The following is a 6,005-nucleotide window of genomic DNA, read 5'->3' as shown; positions in this document are numbered from 1 at the left end:
CGCGACGCCTACTAGCGGCTGTGTAGCGCCTCGGGATCGCCGTCCGCGGCGCCTACTGGCGCCTGTTAACATTATTTTTTTAAAATTAAAGCAACCGGCGGCTGTGTAGCGCCTCTGATCGCCCAACATGCATGATTTATTGACAAAGTCATATATTTGTATGAATATATATATAATACATATCATGTTATATTTGTATACGCATATTATATTATAACGTAAAATTTGTATGTCGCATATTATATTAAGAACAACAAATATGACATAAGTAAACACCGATTACAAGTCTCCCGTATCAATGTAACGAAACAAATATGTAAATACTATTTTTTAAGACAACCAAATAAATCGTCAACTGTAATCAGAATTTGTTCTTTTTATTCAAACATTTTTTTGCTATGATCATCATGCCATGTCCTACATAGAAAGATTGTAATATACGTCAAAATTTTGTAAAGTATAACTAAACAAGAAAAGAACGTTAATGAAATGGTGTGCACATACTTTGGATTCTCAGGACAATTGTTGTTGAAATGACATTTTCCTCTGCATAAACCGCATAGACGTATAGGTTTCTCATCAAAACCTTTGGGTCTACCATTTGTAGTCACACCAGGTTCCTTACCACGGCCTTTGTTATTCTGCCCTTTCGGTGCTCCTTTCGTATTGATTTTTTCTGGATCACCAACAAAAACATGATTTTGATTCGGCACAAAAGCATCATCATGTGCAACTGTATGCTGTCTCACATAATCTTCCTCCTCAACATCCTTATTTGCTATCACATCCTCCAGAGCAGCCTTCAGTTTATCAAATAGAAATGGTTTATGACATGCCGCATGATTTGCTTCCGCAGACAAAATAGTCAACTCACTATACTTAGTTCTCTCCTCAGTACCTGCCCATCCCCATGCGAAGAGATCGCTAGTGCGTTTCACGGGCAGTCCACCTCTAGCATTCTTGCTGAATCTTCGCAACACTAAGCACCTAGGTAAGTCCTGCACGTTCAACCTGGCTAAAACATAAAGAACATGCCTGCATGGAAGACCTTTACGTTTCATACTATCACAACTGCACTTCACTGTTTCTTCTGAATTACTAGGTGTATAGTCCACTTTGAATCTCAGTTGCCTGTTATTTTTCCATGCCACTATGAATCTCCTACTGACGGCTCCACTCAGTCTATCTATGATCTCAAGATCCGCTGCCTTCTTCATTTCTTTCTGCAAGAGGTAAAAGTTCACCGCAGTGAACTCACGGGCAGCGGCTTTTTCAATGCATTTGAAGTCGCCGAGTATTGCTACAGGGAGTGTCTGTGTGGACAGGCAGTCGTCGTGTGACTCGTTCTCACGGAGCCGAACAATGTAGTTCTCATAATGCACAACCATATCAACAATTGTCATGCCAGAGTCAAGATGCATATGAAGGCAAGAGTTCAGACTCTCGCTCCTCTGGTTACTCCGCATACCAAGGAAGAACCCACCGGTGAGATATGACGCAGCCCAAAGCCTTTTCTTCCGGTACATCCTACGCAACCATGTTTCAGTTTTCTTCGACTCCCATTTAGCTCTAAAAGCTTCCCATCTCGCCTCAAACTCATCATGTGTAGTGGCATAATAAATAAGAGACCTGAACTCCTTAAGGGACTTGTGGTGGAGGTGTTTCTGCATGTTTTTCTCAATATGCCACGAACAAAGTCGATGCCACACGTCAGTAAGGACCTTCCTTACGGCCCTTATCATGGCTGCGTCTCCGTCAGTAATTACAGACCTCGGCTTCTTCTGACAATGAGCTCTTAAGAAGGTATGCAACAACCAAACATATGTATCCTCCGTCTCATCTGACACAACTGCACAACCGAACACAGTGGTGCAACGATGATTGTTTAGACCAACAAAAGGTATGAATGGCATTCCGTACCTATTCATCTTGTAAGTGCTGTCGAATTCGATTACATCACCAAAGTCAAGGTAATCCCGACGTGACTGAGAATCACACCAGAACATGTTCTTCAGCTTTCCTTCTGCGTCAACAGTGTGCTCAAAGAAAAAGTCTGGATCCCTTGTCTTTCTCGTCATCATGATATCAATTGCAGTGTCCGCATCACCCTTTGCTAGCAACTTCATTTTCTCCCTATAACACATGTTATAAAGCTTCCTCCTCCCGAAACCAGCCAGTGCATATGATCCATACCTACTAACAAAGTTGTCATAAATCCAATGTTTTTTGAGCCCAGCACCTGCCATTGCTAAGATCTCGAGCTTCTGGTATTCCTTTATATGATTATGAGATCGAAGATATATAACTTCATCTGGTCTAGCAAGAGTGTGACTATGATCATCGCTGAAACTGCTGACATACCAAATGGAGTGCTCTCTGTCAACCTTCACAGTTAAATGGGCCTCACAATAGCACCGAGTCTCAGCTCTCAGCCTGCGCTTCTTCCCTTCCATGGTACAAAACTTGGCCTGTCGTTTCCCAGATCTTGAACAAAGAAACCTCCTCAACTGCCTACGTGCGTCGATACCCTTACTATATTTCAAGTTGTCCCTCCTAATGCTGAAGCCTCGCTTTTTCGCATAGTCGTTATAGAAATCATATGCCTCCTCGTCTGTCCTGAACGTCGTGGACATCACCGTCCAATGCCTGTCCAGTGATTCTTGCTGATATTCATCGTACCCAGTATCAAAATTGCACTCATCACCATCGGCATCATCGTCGTTTCGCACGCGTCACCATCCTCTTCCTGAAAAAAATACAATCAACGGTATATGTCAGTAAGTAGTTGTATAAGGAGTATCATATGTATTCACTTTCCACTACTTACTTTGCTCGAGCTGTCATTATAAGATGCATCGATATTGTTTTCGTCATTGGCATCATCGATAAAATTCCACTGATAGTACCCTTCCACTTCCATCTGCGCAAATTGTAAATATGATATGTAAGACTTGATGCGTATTTAATTTCACTTTAAAATAACCTACATAATTCTAAACCTACATGGCTTCCGCTTTCAGCATATGAATCATCTACATCCATATCCTCATTGTCATCATCCCCTCCTATCTGTTCAGTCAAACATGTTATTGTCATCGCGGATGCTTGTATTTAATATGGTTGAGAACATGGAGACCACTTGCATTGCCACTGTAAGACTCATCCAAACTCATATAATTTTCGCCGTCATGTTCGTCTTCATCCAATGACAATGATCCGTCCTCGCTACCGCCATCATCACCGTCATATCCTATTTCAGCCTCAATCTATACACGTTCATATATAATCAAATATCCATTCAAACATCACGTAACATCTTTTCAATTAAAATCCGTTCTTAAATTACTATGCCAGCGCCTCGCGTACCTCGTTGCCTTTGTCAGACATGAGGCAGTTGTCGCCGGATACGAGCTGCCGGCGGCGGAGGCGTCTGCCCGACCGAGGCGGTTGTCGGCGTAGCGCATAGCGCGTGCGTTTTTTTTCCGTCGGCCAGGTACTGCCGGAGATGGTGGCGGCGCGAGAGGAGGCGGGGTGAGGCGTCTTGAAGATAGGTTCGCCGATCGTTTTTTTTTAATCACTCGAGCGTACGCAGCGGACGCGGGTGGGCGTGCATGCAAGACGTGGGCGCCTACGGGCGCCCGTGCATGCGGACGTGGGCACGTACGGGCGGCCGTACGCGACAGCGCCGTACGGCGACGCGGGCGCGCCTACAGCGGGCGGGTATTTTTGTCCGGCGTGCGAAAATGACCGTCCCTACCCTTTATACGTTTTAGGGGGGGGGTGTTGTACCGAAGACCACCTCTAAATTGAAAAACTTGGTCAATTTAGCAGCTTTTGCATGTTCTGTAGAGCTTTTTACGATTATTTTCTGGTGGCATTTGCTCCTACCAGTGTTGAGTCTGCACTGCCTTCAGTAATAGGGACAGGCCGAGAGGACGTAACTGAACGGGCCCCTGCGTCGGCGATCCATCCACATCTTCGACCCCGTCATCGGTTCCTCCCCCCTCGCCGCCGCGAGAGGCCAGCGCCAGGCAAAGCCTGTGCGGTGGCGGCGGCAGCGGGGCCTCTCTCTGTTCTGGCGACAAGACGACGGTTGGTAGATCCTTGTACAGATTGGATCGGCCAGAGACGGAGCCGCGGCGGCGGCCGTCGGATCCGTGGATGGCGCGTGCAGCGGCGGGAGCGGAGCCTCGGCAGCGGCCGTTGGATCTACGGATGACGGCGGCTGCGGCATGCTCTTGCTCGGTCTTTTGACCCGGTGACAACAGCCATAGCAGACGGATCCAACCTGGGCGGTTTTGCATGTCTAAAATGTGCTCACATGGATGGATCCAAACCGTGCTGTTTCCATGTCCAAAACGTGCTCAGATGGATGCAATCCAGGTTACTAGTCACCGCATGTCCAAAACGCTATAAGCAGCCTTGTGCTGTACGTGGACGTGATCAGCAGCCTGCTCTCGGCTATTACGTCTGCCAGGGCCTCGCACGAGGACGCACTGAGCCGCAGAGACGAGCACCAGGATGCGCCAGCCCCTCGCTTGGATCCGGCCTGACCGTGCCGGCGTCGGCTGATCCGTCGTCGAACTGCAGATTTCGGCGACCATCATAGGTTCTTCGCTGGCCGGCGACGGTGATATGCCTTTCGTGCTTCAGTTCAGGCCATGACACCCTGACGGGCATGGGCAGGGCTCTCTTCGGCTAGGTGGGACGGTGGTGGTGTCGATCATTGTAGCGACCACCCCGACATGTGGTGGCAGACTTGTTGTGAAGCATGGTGATCACTGAAAGGTCGTTCTGAGGGTGCTCTCTCAAGATCCGGTGGTTTACTTCTGCGGGGAGATTAAAACTATCGACGACGCCTTAACGCAAAGGGATGGTTGTGCATCATCTGAGCACATCGCATGCAGCTGCTGGGATCATGGAAAAGTGATGGTGACAACACATATGATGTCGATGGTGGTGCTGCTTGAGCACCTGGTCTCGAGCTCCGGGGTGAAAGCCTAGGTCTGACCCGAGTTGGTTATACCTAACAATGGCGATGCTTTTACATCGCTACCTTCTTGAAGGCATTGCTCGGATATGCTCGTTCAGGTTCTTTAGGGTGAAAACTTAGATTCTGACCTTGAATGGTTGGATCCGGTGACGGCGGCGCTTGAGTGCCAGTCCCTTTCTGAAGGCGTTGCTGTTGAAGAATTTCGTCGGTTGTGTGATGTCATGGGATGGTTGGTGCGGATACGGTCACCGATTTAGTTTGCTGATCACCGATCTGATCGCTTTTGTGTTTTTTTATCGCCTGTGCATAGCTTTGGTCTTATTTGACTTTGCTATTCATCAGCGTGTTTTTTTCTATGTGCGTTGATACTAGCTGTGTGCATCTTAACTATGCAGAGACCGGGTGTGTGCTTATTATGTTTGTATTCTCTTGATACTCTATTTTGAGCCAATAAAATTCACCCTTTGTTAAAAAAAGTGCCATTTACAGTATTGTCACGCCTAGCCCATCTCCTTTGTCATTTCTACACCATGTGTGATCCTTCCTCACAATTTACTGCAGCGGCATCATCGCAGGCCAAAGACTGAATGTCCAGAATGTGGAGGCCAGAGGTTGCTCTCAGTCTTGGACATCTCTGAACCCAGCCAATTTTTTTTTAGAAATGCCCAACAAGTGTGAAGGGTAAGAAGGTTGTTCCTCTGTTCTTTAATGTTCAGAGTCAAGTAGTACATCATATTGTTCTCCTGATGTTTGTTTCAAGCAACCTACTGAATTCAGTATGTTTGGAATTGGGCAGGTGAAAGACTGGCGTTTCTTCATCAGCAAATACGGCTGCTTGTAGCGTGTCATGAGAATTGCAGCGACGCATTGATGCTACGAGAGCTGAGATTGATGCTATGAGGGCTCAACTTGATGCTATTAGGGTTGAGAATGCAGTACTCGATCGACGTATGGATATGGAGAAGTTGGCAGCCCAAAATGCAAAGCTTCAGGTTTTAGTGTACTTTCTTTT

At 46.8% G+C, this 6,005-nt stretch overlaps 1 pseudogene; it reads right to left on the bottom strand.

The window, feature by feature from the left end:
- Positions 1 to 361: 361 nt before the first annotated feature.
- LOC147989790 (protein FAR1-RELATED SEQUENCE 5-like) lies at positions 362 to 2,359 on the bottom strand (annotated as a pseudogene).
- Positions 2,360 to 6,005: the final 3,646 nt, after the last annotated feature.

This window comes from Triticum urartu, chromosome 1A (assembly GCF_056163025.1).
Source record: "Triticum urartu cultivar PI428250 chromosome 1A, HENAU_Tu73, whole genome shotgun sequence".
Taxonomy (NCBI): domain Eukaryota; kingdom Viridiplantae; phylum Streptophyta; class Magnoliopsida; order Poales; family Poaceae; genus Triticum; species Triticum urartu.
Note: the sequence above shows the minus strand (reverse complement) of the source record. Positions and strands in the feature narration are given on the sequence as shown.